The sequence below is a fragment of the Rhincodon typus genome, chromosome 45 (genome assembly GCF_021869965.1).
Source record: "Rhincodon typus isolate 14 chromosome 45, sRhiTyp1.1, whole genome shotgun sequence".
Classification (NCBI taxonomy): domain Eukaryota; kingdom Metazoa; phylum Chordata; class Chondrichthyes; order Orectolobiformes; family Rhincodontidae; genus Rhincodon; species Rhincodon typus.
The window spans coordinates 93,325-104,911 of record NC_063376.1 but is presented as its reverse complement, the minus strand read 5'-3'; the positions used below and the strand labels follow the sequence as shown (position 1 = coordinate 104,911).

The window sequence follows — 11,587 nt, the reverse complement described above, 5'->3', positions numbered from 1 at the left end:
GGAAACCAAGCGGAGGCTTGGGGACCGCTTTGCAGAACACCTACGCTCAGTTCTCACTAAACAACTGCACCTCCCAGTCGCGAACCATTTCAACTCCCCCTTCCATTCCTCAGACGACATGTCGATCCTGGGCCTCCTGCAGTGCCACAACGATGCCACCTGAAGGTTGCAGGAACAGCAACTCATATTCTGCTTGGGAACCCTGCAGCCCAATGGTATCAATGTGGACTTCACAAGCTTCAAAATCTCCCCTCCCCCTACTGCATCCCAAAACCAGCCCAGCTTGTCCCCGGCACCCTATCCTGTCCTTCCTCCCACCTATCCCCTCCTCCCACCTCAAGTCCCACCCCCATCTCCTACCTACTAACCTCATCCCACCCCCTTGACCTGTCCATCCTCCCTGGACTGACCTATCCCCTCCCTAACTCCCCACCTACACTCACCTTTACTGGCTCCATCCCCGCCTCTTTGACCTGTCTGTCTCCTCTCCACCTATCTTCTCCTCTATCCATCTTCTATCCGCCTCCTCCTCTCTCCCTATTTATTTCAGAACCCCCTTCCCCTCCCTCATTTCTGAAGAAGGGTCTAGGTCCGAAACGTCAGCCTTCCTGCTCCTCTGATGCTGCTTGGCCTGCTGTGTTCATCCAGCTCTACACCTTGTTATCTCAGATAAATAACGTGCTTGTAATAAATATAATTTTATAATTTTGATGTCAATTATAATACAAACTGCTGTTTATACCAGTGAAAAATTTGTACTTCGAACTGGGGGGTGGCGGGTAAAATGTCATTTTCTGAAATCCATGTTGATATTTGGAAAAGTAAGGGCTGGCAGCGGTGGGATTCGAACCCACGCCCCCGAAGAGACTGGAGCCTTAATCCAGCGCCTTAGACCGCTCGGCCACGCTACCGCATGCTCATAACCGCTATTTGTTTCATAATTGGAGAAATGTATGTTGTGTTTTTTTTTAATGTTTGGATCACATTAAAATGTCGTTGTTGAATCAAATGATTCTCAGTGAATCGTTCCTTCAAAAATTACTCCACTATCCCAAGAACGTTGCTGTTTTGTTCGATGGCGGAATGGGGACAGAGTAGCGAGGAGCAGACTGCAGCATTTTATTCAAAGGAAGGATCCGGACACTTTGGAGCAGAGAACCCGGTACGTTCTGTTTGTGGTGCCATCGCTGTGAGGGAAGCGGTCGTTTCCTTGGTCGGGGCCAGTGTGCAACACATTGATGTCACCTCTAATAAGTGGCACCTGATAAAATGTACGAGAGGAAGTCGGCCATTCAGTCCATCGAGTCTGCTCTGTCTCATGATCAATGAGATCATGGCTGATCTGAACATCCTCAACTCCACTTTCCTGTCTTTCCCCCAATAACCTTTGATTTCCCCTTATTGATTATAAATCTGTCTGTGTCAGCCTGGAATATACTTAATGATCCAGCGTTGACAGCCCATTGCAGTTAAGAATTCCACAAATTCAGTACCCTCTGAGACAAAAAAAATCATCCTCATCTCTCCCGTTCAAGTGGGCCACCCTTTATTGTGAGAGATTATGTCCTCTAGTCTTAAGCTTTCACACGAGGGACAGCAACCTTTCCACATCATTCAGCCTTGCCCCATAAGAATCTTGTATTTTTCAATAAGGTCGCCTTGGATTCTTCCAAACTCCAATGAGTACAGACCCAAACTGTACAACCTCTCCTCAGAAAACAATCCCTTCATACACAAGATCAGCCTAACAAGTATTCTCTGGTCTGCCTCAAATGTCAGTACAATCTTTTCTTAAATGAGAGGTGGGAGAAACAAACAAATAATAGACCTATGAGCCTGACATCAGTGGTGGGCAAGTTATTTGATGGGATCCTGAGGGACAGGGTTTACATGGAAAGGCAGGGACTGATTAGGGATTGTGAACATGGCTTTGTGTGTGGGAAATCATGTCTCACTAACTTGATTGAGTTTTTTGAAGATGTAACAAAGAGGATTGATGAAGGTGGAGCAGTGGACGTGATTTATATGGACTTCAATAAGGCATTTGACAAGGTTCCTTTGGTAGACTGGTTAACAAGCTTAGATCACATGGAGTACAGAGAGAGTTCACCATTTGGATACTGACCTGGTTTGAAGGCAGAAAGCAGAGAATAGTGATGGAGGCTTGCTTTTTGGACTGGAGGATTGTGACCAGCAGTGTGCCACGAGGATTGGTGCTGACCCCACTGCATTTTGTCAATTTATACAAATGATTTGATTGTGAACATAGGAGTTATGGTTCGTAAGTTTGTAGATGACACCAAAATTGGAGATATAGTGAACAGCAAAGAAGGTTACCTCAGAGTACAACGGGACCTTGATTAGTTGGGCCACAGTGGTGAAGAGTGGCAGATGGAGTTTCATTTAGATAAATATGAGGTGCTGCATTTTGGAAAAGCAAATCAGGGCAGGATTTATACAGTTAATGGTAAAGTGCTGGGGAGTGTTGGTGAACAAAGAGACCTTGGAGTGCAGGTTCATAGTTCTTTGAAAGTGTAGTCACAGGTAGATAGGATAGTGAAGGATGTGTTTGGTATGCTTGCCTTTATTGGTCAGTGCATTGATTATAGGAGTTGGGAGGTCCTGCTGCAATTGTGCAGGACATTGGTTAGGCCACTTCAGAATACTTGATGCAATTCTGGTCTCCCTGTTGTAGGAAGGATGTTGTGAAACTTGAAAGGGTTCAGAAAAGATTTACAAGCATGTTGCAGGGTTGGAGGGTTTGAGCTACATGGAGAGACTGAATAGGCTGGGGCTATTTTCCCTGGAGTGTCGGAGGCTGAGGGGTGACCTTATAGAGGTTTATAAAATCATGAGGGGCATGGTTAGGGTGAATAGGCAAGGTCTTTTTCCTGGGGTGAGGGAGTCCAAAACCAGACGGCATAGGTTTAAGGTGAGAGGGGAAAGATTCAAATGGGACCTAAGGAGCAACTTGTTCACACAGAGGGTGGTGCGTGTATGGAATGAGCTGCCAGAGGAAGTGGTGAAGGCTGGTACAATTACAACATTTAAAAGGCATCGGATGGGTATATGAATAGGAAGGGTTCGGAGGGATATGGGCCAAATGCTGGCAAATGGGACTAGATTAATTTAGGATATCTGGTCAGCATGGGCAAGTTGGACCAAAGGGTCTATTTCTGTGCTGTAGAACTGTAAGGCTCTAAATCGGTTGTATCTGGGATTTTGTGGTTTCCATTTCAAACTAAGCTGCTTTCAAACTTTTTCTACATGGGTTGATGGTGACTGAGTTAGTGGCACCTTGAAACAGCCCATGAGTGCAGCGTGAATGGTTTATCATGCTGATGTGACAGTCAGACACTGGACAGTAACAGGATTCTACATGTGACTCCTGCCTGAATATGGGGAGGGGAACAAGTCCCCAGATGCGGCTTCTGCCGTGAATGGATCGGGGAGAATGCGTCCAGGTGTGGCTGCAAAGAGGTAAATAGAAAATATGAGGTTTAAAAATGGACGTAACGGGTGGTAAATCCAAAAAGTCCGGAGGATTGCAGTATATAAAAAAAACCGGCAGAGAGAGCGAAGTTAAAAAGAGACATGAAGAGAGAGAAATAGAATGGAGAGAGAACGGCAAGGAGAAGCGCAGAGAAAGAAAATGGAAGAGACAGGCCGGGGGGTGGGTAGAGAGGGCTGAGTAATTCCTACCATCACCGAAAGCCATTCGCCACCACCGCCCCCAGGGCCCCCACCCCCCAACCCCCAACCCCCCGTAACCAATTAGTGTTATTGCCTACCCATGCCTTACTTACCCCATCTCCCCAACCCCAACCCCCATCCCGTGAATGTTCTCCCTTTTTTATCTCCCCAGCTTCCCGACTGTTGAATCTGCTTTGGGGCAGTGTGTCCTCTGGTTCCGGGCATCCCGCCTCTTCTAACAGTGCCTTCTAATTAACTCCATCAAATATACATTTCTTTTATAAAAAAAAACCCTCGTCGTTTGAAAACGGCGCACTCCCATTGTTAAAATCGCGTAGTTTAGAACGAGTGTAATTATCATCGGACTACTGATCCGACTAATCCTTTTCCAGGAAACTGACCGAGAACTAGGGAGATTTGCAGAATGTTGGGGGGAGAAGGGAGCTTGCCGCAAATCAAAGATGAACTTTTTATACGGAAATATAACAGCAAGCGATTTTCCCAAAACAAAGTCCATTTAGATAAACTCTAAACTTTAAATCATCGTTAACATTCCCTCTCTATTTTATTCCAACCTGGAACATAACGCATTTCAAAGTTACAGGTTGAATTGCGCAGATTGTAATCTATTCATTGAAAAACATACAGGCTCTTGTTTAAACGGAAGCTCACTCCTGGCTAAGCCGGTTGTACACTGAAATGAAACACTTCCAATTCAGACCTAATCCTTTCCAATGAACGCTTTCCCATCGCGGTGGTCAGACATCCGAGAAAGTGAACTGCTGCCGCTGTTCCTTTTGTGAGAGGGCGGCAGGTTAAAAAGCAATAAAGTTAAAAGAAGCCAAATCCGATTCTGGTTCTTTGGAGACTCATTCGACGCCGTTAATCCGTGAGTTTGAAGCAGGGCCGCAGACTGTAACTTGACCCAGGGTCGCCAGGACGAGGGGTTGGTTGCTGCACTCCAACAGCCAGTTATAACATGGAAATTTAATTGCATCTCAAAGTGAAATGTGTGTCCCCGAGAAGGCGCGCAAGAGACCTGCTGAAAGCGAGAGGATTGATTTCAGAAAAAACTTTGAGCTCTGCGCAAAGGGAGATAGTGGGTGCTCAGCAATACGGGACAGAGAGAGTTAGAGATAGAATGAATATGAATAGGATCTTGGAGAACAGAATCGAATCCCCTACACAGTCCCCAACATGTCCTAGCGGACCCGCTGAAGATCATCCCACCCTGTATTTCCCACGACTAACAGAACATTGTCGGGAATTTAGCACGGCCATCCACCTAACTTGCACATCTTTGAACTGTAGGAAGAAGCCGGAGTACTCGGCAGAAACCCACGCAGACAGCCACCCGAGGTTGGGTTCGAACCCTAGTCTCTGGCGCAGAGAGGCAGCAGTGCTAATGTCTGAGCCTGAGTCACCGTGCCCCCCCCCCGGGATATGGAGGGCTGGAGGAAATTACAGAGATAGGGAAAATTTTCTGATGAAGGGTCTAGGCCCGAAACGTCAGCCTTTCTGCTCCTATGATGCTGCTTAGCCTGCTGTGTTCATCCAGCTCTGCACCTTGTTGTCTCAGGTATAGGGAGGTGTAAGGTTATGCAGGGATTTGAAAAAAAAGATAAGGCTTTTAAACTTGAAACAATGTACAAGTAACAAAGATTTGGGTAGCCTCAAATTTAGAAAGAATTTGTAAGTGAAATGGGGTGATTTGGAGTAGTCAGCAATTGGGAATATAAATCTATATTAAGGGATTGTGCAGAAAACTTGAAAACTTTCTGTTTTAAAATATGTTTTGATTAAGAGTTTGAAGGGAACCTGTATGGCTTGTTGGAAATGAGGTCAAGTGTACAATTAGGACTCTTGGTTACAGAAAGTCAATTGATTTTGGGTTCTGAGGAAGGCTCACCGGACCTGAAATGTTAACTTTTTTTTTCTTCACAGATGCTGCCAGACCTGCTGAGCTTTTCCAGCAACTTCTGTTTTTGTTCCTGATTTACAACATCTGCAGTTCTTTCGGTTTTTATCGTGAATTGATTTTGGGAAATAGCCAAGCAAAACATTTCGAACAATATAATATGAGGTTAGTTGCTCTTAGCTGATGGAAGTCCTGACTTTGAAAGAGTCTGAGCCTGTTCTGGTAACCCAGCAACCTTTTTTCTGCTTTCTGTTTCAGGGACCACGGGGATCTCAGAAGGAGGAGTTAGAAAGCCCTGCAAAGCTGCTATGGTACCGCAACTTTTTCCTCACTCATACACCCTCTTGAGTTGAACTATTTGGTATCGTGATGAAGTTTCTCTCGACGACCTCACAAATCCGGAGACCACTGTCCAGGGGAGTGGACCCAGCTTGATTTCCCACCTAAATGCGGTGACTTACAGGTTGTCACTCAGCTCCAACCTTTGGCATCAGCGGCACAGTCACCATTTTTTTGCAGCATCTGAAGGTTTTTCTCAGCTCCAGGTGAGACGCTCAAAGACAGAATTGTTCTCTTACTGATAGGGAGAACCCGGCCGTCAAATCCGCCTCTCCAATCAGATTCCGCTGACGGGAGTATATTCCGCCATCTCCTTAAATCTGTAAACGGAGGGGGATAAGGCAAGTAGAAGATCGATAGAATCCTTGGCTATTTCTGGGACATCAGGTAGGAATAAAATACAACTCTGGGATGATGTTGACTGATGTTTGTGGCTCGACCTTGAAAACAAAGTCCCATTTTGCGTGTTAAACCGAGAGCCCCCTACAACACTGGAGTAATGTGAAAACTGCTGGCGATCTTCTGGGGCACAAACAGAAACAGATTTTTATTAAAGAGATGAGATTATGGGGGACCCTCAAGGCTGAGTATGAATTTTTGATAATCAAAAGTCAAGGGCCATGAGGCTGGGTGTAAAACTAAAATCAGATCAGTCACCATCTTATTGAATGGCATACAGACTCGAGGGACCGAATAGCCTACTGCTATTTCTTGTGATGTTATGAACTGTGCTTAAACGTAATTGTTAAATACTTTGAGATATTCTGAGCTGAAGCTGTCGAAATTATTTTTTTTTAAAAATGTACTGGGTGGTCCCTGGACTTGCTTGTTGCTTGTGACTTTGTCATTAAATCAATAACTGGCTTCTTTCATTTCCCAAAAATAAACTTTATTCATAAAATTTATGAAGATACCTTAACTAACAGTTCAAATTGGACATGACATAAAGTGCAAATACTGAGCTTTTGGAGATTCCTCTCCACACTCAAAGGGACCACCCCTATACTTACTTCCAGTGAGACACACTACCTGAGGCACTTTACATGCTGCCCCACTACACCACAGAAGCATTTTAGACAGTGGTTCTCCATCTTGAACCTTGCAATGAACCCGTTACATCAAAAGCTCTTTACACCTAAAGACCAGTGGGTTTCAGACAAACCAAAGAGCAACTTTCATTGACCTGATCTCAATCCAGAGTGATTAATATTTATCTCAGTGTGTCCCCTTTGGAACAGGCCACACAGAGCACAGAGTCCTGTCTGATGGAGCTTTGTTTTCCAGACCCACTTTGCAAAAATACAGCCCAGTAGAAGGTTGAAACTGGTCTCTTCCCCAGCTAGAAAGCAGTCAATGATCACAGTGAGGAAGGATCTGACCAACAGGGGTAGTAGGAACTGCAGATGCTGGAAAATCTGAGATAACAAGGTGTAGAGCTGGATGAACACAGCAGGCCAAGCAGCATCATAGGAGCAGGAAGGCTGACGTTTCAGGCCTAGACCTTTCATCAGAAATCAGGGGGCCCTTTTCACCACCAGTGTGGACCACTGCCTGATGGATTTGTGGTCAGAAGTGTTTTCCAGCATTTTATTCACCATCAGGCACACGAGATGCAGCACTGTCTGACAGACTAGTATGTTCAGTAAAACCACAACTGACTTTTTCCCTAAAACTATATTCTAGTTACAAAAGTATGTCACACAACCAAAGGTGACATCAGAGAAAGTGCAAAATGAATCAGTTGAATCAAATTCTCTGTGTTACTGGCTATATTTACAATTAAAGTTGATACTTACAACATTCACTACGTATTAAAAATACATACCAAGGGCTCACAGCTTCCAACCATAATGTTCAAGTTCTGAATGGCTTTAAACAGAGCTCTTTCTTCATTGTACCTAATGGCGGTAGCCCCAGACTCTAGTACATCCTTAAGCATATAGTCCTGGACCCAAGAAAGTGCCAGCCAGCAACATCCAGTTGTGGACAGCTCCTTACTCTGTTTTTGGCAGATCATAAAGAATAATTCACCGATCTGATAATCACCTATCCAGTTATCTTGGTGTGTCCCCCTTGGAATATCCCACACAGCACAGAACTCTGCATCATGAAAATGCTTAACAATAAACAAACTGCATTTCATCTTTCTCCAGACTGACTTTGCAAAGGCATGTTGCAGAAAGATGTGGATAAAGGTTTCTGAATCACTTCAAGGGCAACCTGTAGAGTGAATGGCCTCACATTTGGAAAAATCTGATGGAAGGACCTTCCTAGGACCAGGCTAGCTACATTCTGTTGCTTCTGACAAATGATTTTGACATTTTGCTCACAGAACCATGTTACAGGATCCACCAACACCTTTAACCCTCAGGATGTGGAGAACACGAGATGAGAACTAACGTCTTGTGGATTTGTGGTCAAAGGTGTATTCCTCCACAAGGGTGAGGTGGCATAACCCGAACCAAATGCATGGCCTATTCTGCTACAACATGGCTAGATCAATCCTTTGCAACACTGGGGACAGGTGGCATGTGGTGACTCCTGGTGTTTGCACACTCTGGGGCTATGGACAGCTCAATGCAGTCCCCCACACACACCCAAATGTGACCATGAGGATGAGAATGACATTGGGCATGTGCCTACCCCTTTCTCTAGAGGTAGATGCAGCATCTCCCTGAGGGTCTGTCAAGATAAAGTAAAAGATAGTGAGGATGGCCCTCACAATGCTGAAGCCAGACCTGTCTCATGGCCAACAACAATCCTGATATAACCAGTTTCTTAACCACAATGGAAAGGGACTGCTGTTTCCGCATGCCCAGCCTCATCTTTACCATGGCTTTCTGCTCCCTAGGTGGCAGGATAGCATGTGCTAAGCCCTAAACCTATTAACACTCAGTGGCAGCAATTTTACCATCTACAAGATGCAATGCAGAAATTCACCAAAGCTCTTTAGACAACACCAAATCTATACCCTCTTCTATCTAGAAGGACAAGGGCAGCAGCTACACGGGAACTGAGTTCTCTCCAAGCCACTCACCATCCTGACTTGGAAATGTATCACCATTCCTTCAGTGTTATTGAGTCAAAATCCTGGAAATCCCTCCTTAACAGCATTGGGGATCTACCTACAGCACTTGGACTGCAGTGCTTCAAGAAGCAGCTTCTCAGGGCAATTAAGGGACAGGCCCAACTAGCATTGCCCACATCCCATGAGAGAATATAATAAAATCATATAGGTTTCTCCATCAACAATGGAGATGAATGATAACAGTTTTGACTGTGTATCAAAAGCTCTAATAAAGATCAAAAGATGTCTTGATGCTTAACCTTCTTAATGGAAGCGTGCATACAAAGTTAAGATTAAACAATGCAGAGCTGAGGTTTTGAAAGATGAAATATGGAAATCTATAAAGGACATCCAGATAGGCAGAAAGACGAGATCAGATACCAGCCGAAGAATTAAAAACAGGAGATGAAACAAATACAACAGAAGAGATTGTTGAGAATATAGCAACAACAGGTGAGTGGAGTATATCAGAGATAAGTATAATGCTCCTTTGGCAGGGATATGGGATTATCGAAAAGATTGTACCCATTGACTTGCCAGTAATCCACCTAAACTACTATTTGACATCAAGCAGGGTCACTGCGTCTGTGAACAGAAAAGTGGCAGGGGAACAGCTTGGTTTAATTCCTGGAAAGGTTGCATCTGATCAGCAGGAAATGCATGTTTAGCTCATAGTCACAGACCATGCCAATACCTTTAACCCTGATGCTCTGTTGGGAGATATTACAGGCTCTGGTGTGTGCAAATACCTTGTACAACTAATACCCAAGTAACATAGAAATGCTTCTGCAGTCAAGAGTGGGAAGTCCATAAATATGATATCAACTGCATCACCCTCATCAACTCTCTCTTTAAAATAAAACTAAAATCAAGTCTATCAAATCTGTGCTGGTTTTCATTAATTAATCAACATTAGGACAAGCAACTGTTAATTTTGTTCTGGATATTATTTTGAAAAGCTTTCGCACTGCTGACTGGCTAGCAGTTGCTGTGCTGATCCTCTTACCCTTTTCTGAACAATGGTTGTAAGATTATGTCAAGTGCCTTCATAATTTCCACTCTCAACTTCCCTCTGTGTCCCTGCATGCATTGTGTCTGGCTCTTTAGACTTTGCAACTTTCAGTACCATTAACATCCTGCCAACCTGAAAATGAACTTCCAATAAGTTGATGATGGAATAGGGCTTCTGAGCCTGGGGCTCACCTTCTTTTCTTTTTGTTTCATTTTTGTCTCGCTTCTCTTTTTTCTCTTTTACTTATTTTATTTCACTTATCTATTGATGAAGAGCTTCGTCACAGCAACAGCATCAATGGCAGTGAGTGGGCCCAGCAGCGCAGGCGGGTGGCTGCCGCTGTGGAAACAAGTTTGAGTTCCTTTTGGAGTCTGTATCTAGCACAAATTCACAAAGAAGGTCCGATACGAGACCTGGCAGCATCACCAGCAGCTGCATTGGTGAAATGGGCAGAAAGTGGACTCATTGTGGCAGCAGAATTGAGTTTGGGTTAAGTGCGGTATCAGGCAGAGTCTGAGTTGGTTAGGTCCAGTGAGGATTCATAGTAGCGAGGACATTGATGGAGACAAGATGGTGCTGAAGAGTGGCAACTTTCATTCCAGCAGCAACATCTTGGTGAAGGGGACTTGTGCCTGGCCACCAGGTCCAAGATGGAGCACTTAACAAGAAGGTCTGTAAAGTTGGACACTATTTCTTAATTTTTCTGCCCTTATATTCTATGTTTTGGTTTATTTTTATGGCATGGGAGAGTGGCGACACCACACAACAATTTTCATTGTTACATGTGACAAATAAATAAATTAAATCAAATGATCAAGTTAGTCTTACTGTCTCTCTTGGTCCTTTAATGACTCATCTATCTATGCTTATCCATCAAACCAAAGACTATATCTTATCTTATGCCTATTAAAAGATCAAAATGGTTTAGTCTGAAATGAACACAGTTCCTGCTATCTGGTGTGAGATTGGGCCACTCAGCATCGTGAGGATTGCAAGGTGACATGGCTGTGCTTGCTTGAGGGTTGTATAGGAAGTGTATTACACACACCTCTGAAAACAGCATCAGTATTTGTAAGACACCAACAGGTGCAGAAATACTTTTAAGTGTGAACAAAATACATATGTCAGGAACTGAGAGAGTTATCGGTCAATTTCATGTGATATTTATGAAATGAATGTCGTTGTTTTGTATAGTCAGATGTGTGATTTTACAGCAACTGGCGCACAGTTAACAGTACAATTACAGGCAGTTTGGAAAGGCATTCAGTCCCTCAAACCTGTTCAACCAAGCGTTGGGCCAAGGCTAATCTGTAGCTCAACTCCATTCATATTACACAATCAAAGCTGCTAAAAATTTCATCTTGATTGTATTTTGTAGAACATTTATTTCAAAATGATACGAATAAAGATAACAGAAAGCAGATTACGTTCGGAACACATTTCACTGTGTCCACAAATGTGCCAAGTCATCTTGCTCCATCTTGCACAATGAATCCTAAAAGATGTCATAAAAAGGTTATTTAGTAAACAAGAATGCCTCAACAACTGGGGAATATTC

At 43.9% G+C, this 11,587-nt stretch overlaps 1 non-coding gene across 1 annotated transcript; it reads right to left on the bottom strand.

Moving 5' to 3' along the window:
• Positions 1 to 829: 829 nt before the first annotated feature.
• Positions 830 to 911, bottom strand: trnal-aag. Its single transcript has one exon. It is a non-coding gene; the product is annotated as a tRNA-Leu (tRNA).
• Between the last annotated feature and the right edge of the window lie 10,676 nt (positions 912 to 11,587).